Genomic DNA, 12,500 nt, shown 5'->3' on the forward strand with positions numbered 1-12,500 from the left:
ATATATATATATATATATGATAAATTTTGCACATTTTTACGTGTTTTTCATATTCAAATAGCCTAAGCCATATATATTTTTGATATATTAATGTCTGGATTCTCTTAACGACCTCGGGATCAGAGCCCCAGGTGAAATCACACAAAGACAAGAGCTTGGCTCCGGCCGAGAATCGAACCCCGGTCGGCAAGCTTATATAGACAGTGACTAACCCATTCGGCTACGAATGGGTTAGTCACTGTCTATATAAGCTTGCCGACCAGGGTTCGATTCCCGGCCGGAGCCAAGCTCTTGTCTTTGTGTGATTTCGCCTGGGGCTCTGATCCCGAGGTCGTTAAGAGAATCCAGACATTAATATATCAAAAAATATATATGGCTTATTTGAATATATATATATATATATATATATATATGTATATATATATATATATATATATATGGTGCAAACAAGTACAATGTCGTACTTCCTTGTTATCTTGAAGAGGTTCCACAATGATGTAAGACGTGTTTGAAAACTTGGTGTATATTTGTAGATATTACAAAAAACGTTTAGAGCTTTCGTCCATCATCTGTGAACTTGGTCACTAAAATGTTTATAAAATTACAAGTCAGGTACTGATATAAGGAAAAACAGAAATACATAAACAATTCAAATACATAGCCATATAGTTAAAATAGATTAAAATCAATTACAAAACGATTTTAGGTTGTTGGGCCCTTATCCTTTCCAAAATTCTTTGAGATCTTCTGGGTGGTATGTTTCGATGGTCACTGGCCAATTCGATGTTTTGGTACCTCTGGTCGTTTGTCACTTGCAATGTCTGTGGAGGATGCACCTGTGAAGGAGGGGACAGAGGAGGAAGCATCTCTTATTTTTGCACATATATTCCTACAGTTACGAATTTTGCTCCTACTACATATTTCTTCACTGATGTTCTCATCTTCTACTATTCCCCTGTTACCCTCAAAAGTGTTGTTCAAAGAGATCACAGCACCTTCAATCGTTCTCCTGATTGCCCTGTCACGACACCTGTAAACAATTTATGCCTTATTGAAGGCTATTGCATGACTTTTCTCCCAAGTATGTCGGGCTATGGCACTATAGTAGTTCCCCGATCTGCAAGCTGCAATATGTTCCCTTTTCCTCTCTTCCAACGAGCGGCTGTTCTCCCCGATGTAGCATTCCTCACAATCCTTACATGGAATCACTTAGAATCTTTTTGAACAAGACTTTTGGGGGTAACAGGGGAATAGTAGAAGATGAAAACATCAGTGAAGAAATGTGTAGTAAGAGCAAAATTCGTAACTGTAGGAATATATGTGCCAAATTAAGAGATGCTTCCTCCTCTGTCCCTCCTTCACAGATGCATCCTCCACAGACATTGCAAGTGACAAACGACCAGAGCTACCAAAACATCGAATTGGCCAGTGACCATCGTAACATACCACCCAGAAGATCTCAAAGAATTTTGGAAAAGACAAGGGCCCAACAACCTGAAATCGTTTTGTAATTAATTTTAATCTATTTTAACTATATGGCTATATATTTGAATTGTTTATATATTTTTGTTTTTCCTTATATCAGTACCTGACTTGTAATTTTATAAACATTTTAGTGACCAAGTCCATAGATGATGGACGAAAGCTCTAAACATTTTTGTAATATCTACATACATACACTAAGTTTTCAAACACGTCTTACATCATTGTGGAACCTTTTCAAGATATATATATATATATATATATACATACATATATATATATATATATATATATATTTTATATAAATATATATATATATATATATGTATATATATATATACATATATTTATATATATATATATATATATTTATATATATATATGTACATATATATTATATATATATATATATATATATAAATATATATATATATATATATATATATGTTATATATATATATATATATATATTATATATATACGTATATATATATGTATATATATATATATATATATATACATATGTATATATATATATATATATATACACACACACATATATATATATATATATATGAATATATATATACATATGTATATATATATATATATATATGTATATATATATATATATATCTATATTTATATATCTATATTTATATATATATATATATATACATATATATATATATATATATATACATGTATACTGTGTATATATATATATATATATATTTATATATATATGTATATATATATATATATATACATATATATATATATACATATATATATATATATATATATACATATATATATATATATATATAGAATTTTTAGCAAAGCAAAATATCTAATCTTGTGTGAGGTAGCCATGTCGTTCTTTTGGAAGGGTTCCTAATAGTAGCTTTAAAGGGATATATGAACTACAGTGAAATTCCCAGAGAATTTACCTTTAGGTCTCCAGAATTCTAACTTCTGCCGCGAATATCCTTATAATTTTTTTTTTTTTAAGGATATCGCCTAAATCTGGGGATGTATATCTTGTTATGACACAGCGATCTTCACCTGGAATAGCGTTTTCGCCTCGAGCGCGAAGAGTGGCAATTTTGGGAGGGGAGCCGTTACCAAGGTTACCCTATTTCTCATACTACTATTGAGTATCAAGATGGCCACATATTCAAAATGGTGGTTATTCCTTGTAGCATTGAGTATGATGCTACAGATATAGTAGTTTCGGGAGTGATTCTGCCAAGGCTTTTTCTATAGAAAAGGAGGGCGGGTCCATAAGAATGACATGGCTATCTCACCCAAAAATAGATTTTTCGCTTCACTCAAAATCCGATTTTTGGGCTCAAGCCATGTCGTCCTGATAGAAGTTTAACAGAGAATTATTAGAAAGTACTGTATCTGTGGATTTTCATTGAGGCCTTAACTATAGGTAATTTTTTCTATGGTCATCTGGACCATTGACACAAATGACGTTACCGTTATCCGTCATCACCACTAATCATAGGCAATGTTTGTTGCTTCCTATCCATTATAGTGAAGAGTCATACTAGACAGTAGAAAAGGGGCCTCAAGGTTAGCATGTGTTATATGAACAAACATAAGTATTCACCAGATATACAAACGGTCTCACAGTTTGTATATATTGTAGGAACAATATCAGTGTCAACTATATCCATTGTTTATAAATACTTAGATAAGTATTAAGAGAACTCTGGCATCTTTAATGTGCAATTTGCAGGGCGAAAAGGGACGCAATTACATTCTAATAGACATTTATTTCGAATAAATGACTAAATAGAAAAACGAGTGAAATGAATGTAACATGTTAAAGGAATTATACATGCAACATATAAAGAAAATATTTTTCCTCCCTGAAAGGGAAGAAATGATGAGTACCACTCTAAAACTGATAATTTTGATGAATTTTCCCAATATAAATTCTGTACATGTTGTATACTATCAACACTGTGTACTACGTACACACGGTACAAGTGTTATCTGTATAATTCCACACCTGAGAATTTTGAACAGTCTTAGTATCACCATGGTGGCACTCACTTAAAAGGTATCTCACTAGAAGTGTCAACACCTTTTCACCCTAATTGATAGTCCAAATCAATTAACTGTTTATCGTAGGACTAGACGACAGTTTTTTAATACACTACCTGCCACCACCACATAATGCTTCAGTTCATGGACTTGCTAGGCGTAGTGTTTATAGAACATTCTGGATGATTTCCATCCAGTATATGAAGGGAGACGTTCAAAGTCCATATACTGAAAAAAGTTCAGTGATGAGGCGATTTTCATCAGATCATGACCTGCGGGTGTACTGTCAGGATCCGCTCTGCGAATGAAGTAGGTGAGCTTTGCCCTCAGTTGTTTTAGGGATAAGTTTGATCCTGATGTTTCTCCCATAAAGAGCTGTCCTCTACTGGAGTCTGAGGTTCTACGCAGATAGATCTTTAGACACTCTACTGGACATAGAGAGATATCTTCCTTCTGAGGGCAGATTCTCCACGGACCCAATCTTTTAGTGGGTAGCTCGTTCTTGGTGAGAAAAGCTGGATCAGGAAAGAGATTCAGTTCTCCCATTTCCGTGAACTGAATGTGGCCCTCATTTCTTGATTGGGCTACTCTTTCACTAACTCTAGCCCCTGAGGCTATAGCGAACCAGAAAATAACCTTCTGGGTTTGATCCTTGAGTGAACAATCTTCATTGTTCACAGATGAAGCATAATGTAGAACCTTGTCTATTAGATGGGCTTCGGAGGAGCCACAGGCCTAAGTCTAGCGCAGGCCTTTTGGGATCTTGTTAAAGATTTCGTTCATCAGATCCACTTGAAAGGCATATAGATGTCTAGTCAAGGATGACTTACACGTAGTTATCATGTTAGCTGCCAGACCTTAATTATGAAGGTGGATAAAGAAGGACAGGCAGAAGTCTATTGGAATTTCTTTTGGTCTTTTTGCTTTAACAAAAGCAACCCACTTCTAAGACGATTCATATTGTCTACTAGTTGACTTAGACTTGTACTCTTCTAATAAGTCTATACTGCCTTTTGAGATCCAAAATCTTTCCTTAACCGCTAGGGCAAAAAAATCATGAAATGAAGGTTTTGTGCTCTCTGTGATAAATCGAAGGACAGTTAACTTTTGAACTCTTTGAGATAGTGCTGAGTTCGGTACAAGGGTCAGCCTCAGCCTTAGTTCCCTCACTAGTGGGAACCAGTTGCTCTTGGGCCACTTGGGAGCCACTAGAGCTGCCGTTCCTTGGAAGGATCTCAGCGCATTGAGGGCCTTCCATAGGAGATTGAATGGAAGGAAGAGGAATTCCCAGGTCCATCCGTTCCGAACTAGGGACATGGCGTCCGTTATCTCCCCTAGAGGGTCCTCGTATGAGGCTACATATCGAGGTAGTTTCTTGATGATGTTCGTCATGAAGAGGTCGATCTGTAGTTCCGGGACTTGTTCCAATCTAGAAGAGAATGTGTCTGCGTCTCTGGACCATTCTGACACTATCGGGTTAAGCCTGAGTAGAGCATCTGCGGTCACATTGCGGATCATTTGTAAGTGAACTGCTGATAGGTGTCATATCTTTAGGCAAGGGATGACTAATATCACATGGATTATATGGGATGATCTCGAACCTTATCGGTTCAGACATCTCATTATCACATCGCTGCCCAAGATGAGCCTGATGTGAGCTGATCTGCGTAGAGAGAGGTTTCCCAACATCAACAGGACTGCCATGGCTTTCCAAATGTAGATGAAATGGGCCTTGAACAGAGATGGCTAAGTACCTTGAACTTTCCTTTGATGGGATTGAAATCCCCATTCTTCCGTCGAGGCATCCAAGTGGATGATCTTCGATGGCAGAGGTGGTTGCAAAAGCACGGTCCTCATGAGGCTTTTGGCCTTCGACCATGGGTGGAGAAGTGATCAAGGGAAGACCGATATTGGTCATTTTAGATCTCTTCTAGCGTTTGATGCGTATCTTCTCCAGACTTCTGACGTATCTTTTAGCTGTGCTCTTAGCACTGGGTCTGTCACTGCTGCGAACTGGAGAGTTCCGTACACTTTCCTGTTGGCATCTTGAAATCCTGTCGGAATACAATAGTCTCTTGACCGACCCTGCGATCTTCTTCTTCTTCCCTAAGTGACAGGAGATACAATGTGACCTCAGGTTCCAATGGTTTTCCAGCCTTTGAAACCTTTGAGCTCTTGAGAGTCGAGACTTCTTGAAGTTGATTTTGCTTCCCAGATGGTCCAGGAACTAGGTTACTTCCTTGGATGCTTGCAGACCAGCCGCTTCGGGTGCTGCCCACACCAGCCATTCATTCAGGGACTTTGTTACCTGAACAGTTTCTAGGAATGGTTATTCCACGAGTGCGTCCACCAATTTCGTGAAGATACTTGGGACTGTGTTTAGTACAAAGTGTATGGCTCTTAGACCATACTTTATGTTCCGTAACTTAAATCCTATGTAGGAGGAGAGGGGGCGACTGACTAGAAGCTGCCAATAGGCCTCTGTTAGGTTTATCGAGACTGTGAACGCCCCTTTTTTGCAATAGGGTTCTTATGTGTAGAAGGATTAACATCCTGAACTTGTTGTTTCTTACCAACTTGTTGAGCGGCTACAAGTCCAGAATGACTCTGAGATTTCTTGAGTCCTTTTTGAGAACACAAAAGACTCTTCCCTGGAATTTGATGGACCATGCTTTCCCTATAATCTGTATGCTCCAGAGCTATAGGGTATACTCTTCTAATACGGGGTTGGAGTTTTGGAAGAGTTGAAGACATGAAGGTGGAGACATGTCTAATTTCCATCCTAGTCCGATCTCAATTAGGCCTTGGACCCAAGGATCGAATGTCCAACGATCCTATTGCAGCCACCCTCCTACCAGAAGCGTGTCTTTGCTTCGATTAATAAGAAGATTTACCTCCTCGACCACCTACCTGGGGCACCGCGGTCATAGAAACTGTGGGATGTTGTCGAGCAGACCGAGGAAAAAGTCTAGACTTTTCCGTCTTCCTTTTAATTAGGAGACTCAAATCCGGGGAATACTTCCTCTTTGAAGAGATGCCCCACTCCTAGAGAAGGTTCCTATTCTCCGTGGTAGCTTTCTCGACTACCTCTTTGACTACTTCGCTTGGAAAGAGGTCTTTACCCCAGATGTTAGAAGATATCAGCTTCCTCGGTTCCAGTTTCACTGTTGCAGCAGCGAACACTAACTCTCTACAGGCTCTCCTAGCCTTCATAAAGGCATATAGGTCTTTTAGTAAAGTGGCCATATGCATCTTGGCCAGGACCATGAGCATGTGTGGGGTACTTCGTTGGGCTGCACACATCTCTATGCAGTTTTGTAGGGATAAGGAGGCTGCAAGTCTCTCCTTTGTCTCTTGTTCCTTGTACAAGAAAAACTCAGAAATATTAGGGAGATTCTCGCTAAACTGCTGTCCTGCAATGTCCGCATCCAGTTTCCCTACTGAGAAGGTTAAGTGGACTTCCTTCAAATCCTTCTCCTGTAGGGGCAAGGCTAGTGACAGAGGCCTGCACCTCCTCAAGTGTAGGGCATAGATTGCATGCCTCCACTGCCTTGGCAACCAATTTGAATGCCTTCCACGTAAAGAGGAATGCTATTGAAGCAGGAGCAAGAGAGGGAGGGTGTTCCATACTCAAGGGGAACAAATTTGGCACCAAGTAGCCCACCTTTCTCAGGCTACTTGACAAGAGAGCCTGTGCCTTATTGTGGTCGAGAGCCATGATTTCCTTTGGTTCTGTCTCTTTTTCTGACGTTGGCTCATACTTCAGTCGAATGAAGCACTCAGAGAAAGCGTTAAAGCTTGGCCAAAACTGGATTTTGTCTAACGGGACAAGTCCCATCTTCTCTGAGATATAGTTTGCCGTCCAAAATCGGCATAAGCTCCGCATACCTCTAGGGATTGGTCTTGGAGCATGTCGGGAGGTCTTGGTCCATGGGTCGCTTGAATGACCCTCGGGAGGCGATAAGTGGAGCTTCACGGAGCTCTCTCTTGAGTTTCGCTTCCTTTGTTTCACCTCGTTTCCGAAAGTTTCCCATTAGACCTGTAAGATGGGCCAGTGACTGGCTCATTTTGTCTAATAGAGAGGTAGAAGGTGAAGACGTCGAGGCTAACGGCTCGGGGGCCGGCACAGACGGAAGGAATTCCGACACGACATCGTCATCTTCTTCCATAAGTGCCTTCCTGCCCTCTGTCTAGATGGCAATCTGGATGCAGGGAGGTACGAGTCGTGCTTGGGTACCACCATTTCACTACTCGCTTACGGGAATAGTAAAACTACACATCCTATCGTTAAGTAGGTATGGTCCCGGAGAGTTCTTCTGGAACCCTCTTACCCATTTGCGTAGTTTCTTACATGCCGCATCCCTAGACTCCATTGACTTGGGGTTATCAAAACCTTCAGTCACTTAAGTCGGGCAGATATTGCAGACTTGGTGGTCCCAATATAGAAGGTATTCGGTAATAATATTGCAGGGGGCATGAGACCTGCATGCTTTATGACCGTAATAGTACTTACTCTTTATTATTGCAGAAAACTGTATCAATTTTCTTCTGAGGTTCCTCCTTTAAAGAAAGGAAAACAAAATGAGTATATGATTGTTTATCTCACCTGATAAGCAATATGTAATTAGTCATATTTTAATCATTATAATATAGGATAGTAAGCTAGAAATGAATAGTTAGAGACACATACTTGTGTATCCCTCGCAACCAATTACTGTAACCTGGCCCCCCCCCCCATTAGAAATAAAGAATTTTTTTTATCAGGGCAACTCGAAGAAAAGGGTTCTAACCCCTACGTATAGAAAAAGTGTACACTACCACTGACCATTCTAATTATTTAATTTTGTAGGGTCAGTATTAATTGATTTCCAATCATAGTATTGAAGGAATTCTATTCTTTCAATATAGGTTCGGTCTCAGCAAAAGTCTGCACAAGAGTTCACAAGATATGTAAGAAATTAACTACTGTATAATAATATTATAGCTTTCTGTTTACAGTCTATTCTATATTGCAAATATACTGGCTACTGTATAATCATATACTGTAGTTCAGCCAGAGTGCTGCCGACATGGCTAGCACCTGGCTGCACGGTCCAGCCGGAATGTTAAGCGACTGGACTAAAAATTAGAAAAAAACACATACTTGTGTATCCCATCCAGCAATTGCTGTTACCTTCCCTCCCAATGTTAAAACCACAGAGTTTCCTGATCAGGGAAGCTCAAAGACAAGGATTCTAACCTTTAAGGATAGAAAGTATACTACCACTGGCCCTTCTAAATTATTTAATATTGTAGGGTAAAATGTAAACTGATTTCTAATCAGAGTATTGAAGGAATTCTATTCTTTCAATGTAGGATTAGTCTCAGCAAAAGCCTGGGCAATGATATTGTAGATAGGTTAGAAAATAACTACTTGCATAATATATACAGTAGTTTTTTATCTACAGTGTATACTGTACTGCAAATATACTGACTACTGTATAATCATATACTGTAATTCAGCTGGCATATATTCGGCATAGCTAATTCCTGACGGCATAATCCGGCCGGCATACTAGCAGTTAGAGAGAGAGAAAGCATTAGTGAAGGACTGCCTTATTACTGTGTATGTTTACACTAAATAAGAATGTAAATATATAATTAACTGCCTTCCCCCAGAAAGAAGGTTCAAATGGAAGGGAGGAATGCATTATTCAGGCTTCCATTTGACCACAAGTACGGTTGCCGGCAGGCTAGTACCCGTCGGCACAGGTACAGTCCGCAATCCGCTGACTGAGTAAGTACCTATCGGCGCCAGCCGGGTTAGTACCCCGGTTACAAGACTTGTGGACGACAGTCCAAGGGAGGAATGAAGAACCTTGTTGACAGAAGGGTCTCCCACCGACAGCCGTCATGGCTGCCGGCAGCTGTCATGGCCGACACAACCCTCTCGGATACTTGTTCATAAGGGAAAGCTGAGTGACCAAAAAGCTGCCATATAGGAGCCCGTAGGGCCCCGCAAACCTGGCGGCAAGCGGTGAGATTGCAGGACGACGGCCATGGTAAAAGGACACAGAGAAGGGTAGGGAAAGGGTCCTATATCAACTGTAAAAGGCAGCGGAAATGTTGCCGACCCCACTATACAAGGGAGAAACTCTGTTTCAGTATCTGCTCCGTCCTAGACGGCAGAATAATTTCTATTCTTCAACCTAGGGTCTGCCGTAAAATTGTTAGGAGGGGACGGCACGTTTGCCGGCCCATCTCAACAAAGGAGAAACATCGCTTCAGTGCCGGCACCATCCTAGGCTGTAGAAGAATGTCTATTCTTCAGCCACGGTCTGCCAGCATAGGATTAGTCTTTGAAACCACAGGGAGAAGGTGGCGGCAACACACCACCACCTCAGGTGCAGTTTAGGGAAGCTTAGCCTCCTATGCCGGCGGCTATAAGCCAGCAGGAGAGTGACTACTCACCCTGCTGGCCTGCCGCCGGCAAAAGACTGAATACTCTGAGGTTCCATCAAAAAGCAAAGCCGGACTCTCGCCGGCAAGGTGGGAGACAGAAAAACCCTAACCTAGTCAAACCGGAGTAACCACTCTATGGCAAGACCAGAAGGGGTTGCTGCCTGAGGCGGCACTCAGAGGGAAAGAGGGATTACCCATGGTTCTCCATAGGAGACAAGATTCGATTTACATAATTATAGGAGATATACTATCTCCCTTAGAATCGATAAAATGATACACAAGAGTAACCGGGGAAATGTCTGAAAGTATACAACATCGCTTAGATAAGGTAACGTAGGCAAGACGAGATCTCGGTTACTTAAATCACCGAAACTCTAACGTATTCGATCGACAAAGACAGAGGAAAATTATGCATACCATAAATATCTTACAAGTAAAACTATGCCAAAATAGCTTTCATACTTCATTAATGCTATTTCAACCGGGAAAGTCGTTCTACTAACTAAATAACACATGCCTAATGAAAGACAGCGCCCAAGGCGCCTCCTGTAACAGGCCTAGCTCTTAAGCACGATAAATTACTCTAATTTCACTGTGAAACTGAAGCTTGAATTATATACATTATAAAGAATCAATACTCAACTTTCCAGAGGCAAAAGAAGCTGGAGATTGCATAAAAATCCTTGCAAAATCAATAAAAAAAGGTTAGATACACAGGGAACACCACCATGTGAATTCGCTACAAATTAGGATTAACCGCCATCTTGAATATGGCACCATCTTGAATATGGCGCCATCTTGATACTCAATAGTCGTATGGGGAATAGGGTAGCCTTGATAACGGCTCTTCTTCCAAAATTTCCATTCTTCCCTTTCGAGGTGAAAACGCTATTCGGGGTGAAGACCGCTATGTGTCGTATCAAGCTATACGTCCCCTGATTTAGGCGATATCCTTAAGAAAAAATTTTAAGGATATTTACGCCAAGAGTTAGAATTCTGGAGACCTAAAGGTAAATTCTCTGGGAATATCATTGTGTTCATATATCACTTGGAAGCTACCGTTACGAACCTTCCATCAAGACGACATAGCTTGAGCCCAAATATATATATATATATATATGTGTGTGTGTGTGTTTGTATATATATATATATATATGTGTGTGTGTATATATATATATATATATATACAAACACACACACACACACATATATATATATATATATCCATCCATCCATATACCAAGGCACTTCTCCCAATTTTGGGGGGTAACCGACATCAACAAGAAACAAAACAAAAAGGGGACGTCTACTCTCTATGTTCCTCCAGCCTAACCAGGGACTCAGCCGAGTTCAGCTGGTACTGCTAGGGTGCCACAGCCCAACCTACCACATTTCCACCACAGATGAAGCTTCTTACTGCTGAGTCCCCTACTGCTGCTACCTCCGCAGTCATCTAAAGCACCGGAGGAAGCAGCAGGGCCTACCGGAACTGCGTCACAATCGCTCGCCATTCATTCCTATTTCTAGCACGCTCTCATGCCTCTCTCACATGTATCCTCCTATCACCCAGAGCTTTCTTAACACCAACCATCCACCCAAACCTTGGCCTTCCTCTTGTACTTCTCCCATCAACTCTTGCATTCATCACCTTCTTTAGCAGACAGCCACTTTCCTTTCTCTCAACATGGCCAAACCACCTCAACACATTCATATCCACTCTAGCCGCGAACTCAATTCTTACACCCGTTCTCACCCTCACCACTTCGTTCCTAACCCTATCTACTCGAGATACACCAGCCATACTCCTTAGACACTTCATCTCAAACACATTCAATTTCTGTCTATCCATCACTTTCATTCCCTACAACTCCGATCCATACATCACAGTTGGTACAATCACTTTCTCATATAGAACTCTCTTTACATTCATGCCCAACCCTCTATTTTTTACTACTCCCTTAACTGCCCCCAAAACTTTGCAACCTTCATTGACTCTCTGACGTACATCTCCTTCCACTCCACCATTTGCTGCAACAACAGACCCCAAGTACTTAAACTGATCCACCTCCTCAAGTAACTCTCCATTCAACATGACATTCAACCTTGCACCACCTTCCCTTCTCATACATCTCATAACCTTACTCTTACCCACATTAACTCTCAACTTCCTTTTCTCACACACCCATCCAAATTCTGTCACTAGTCGGTCAAGCTTCTCTTCTGTGTCTGATACCAGTACAGTATCATCCACAAACAACAACTGATTTACCTCCCATTCATGATCATTCTCGCCTACCAGTTTTAATCCTCGTCCAAGCACTCGAGCATTCACCTCTCTCACCACTCCATCAACATACAAGTTAAACAACCACGGCGACATCACACATCCCTGTCTCAGCCGCACTCTCACCGGAAACCAATCGCTCACTTCATTTCCTATTCTAACACATGCTTTACTACCCTTGTAGAAACTTTTCACTGCTTGCAACAACCTTCCACCAACTCCATATAACCTC

At 40.6% G+C, this 12,500-nt stretch overlaps 1 protein-coding gene and 1 pseudogene across 1 annotated transcript in view; one reads left to right on the top strand and one right to left on the bottom strand.

Moving 5' to 3' along the window:
• The window catches only part of LOC137652330 (uncharacterized), a 322,065-nt pseudogene that overhangs the window by 174,000 nt on the left and 135,565 nt on the right, over window positions 1-12,500 (bottom strand).
• LOC137651977 (uncharacterized) overlaps window positions 1-12,500 on the top strand; it is a 16,167-nt gene that overhangs the window by 1,011 nt on the left and 2,656 nt on the right. The window lies entirely within an intron of this gene.

The sequence above is a fragment of the Palaemon carinicauda genome, chromosome 13 (assembly GCF_036898095.1).
Source record: "Palaemon carinicauda isolate YSFRI2023 chromosome 13, ASM3689809v2, whole genome shotgun sequence".
Taxonomy (NCBI): domain Eukaryota; kingdom Metazoa; phylum Arthropoda; class Malacostraca; order Decapoda; family Palaemonidae; genus Palaemon; species Palaemon carinicauda.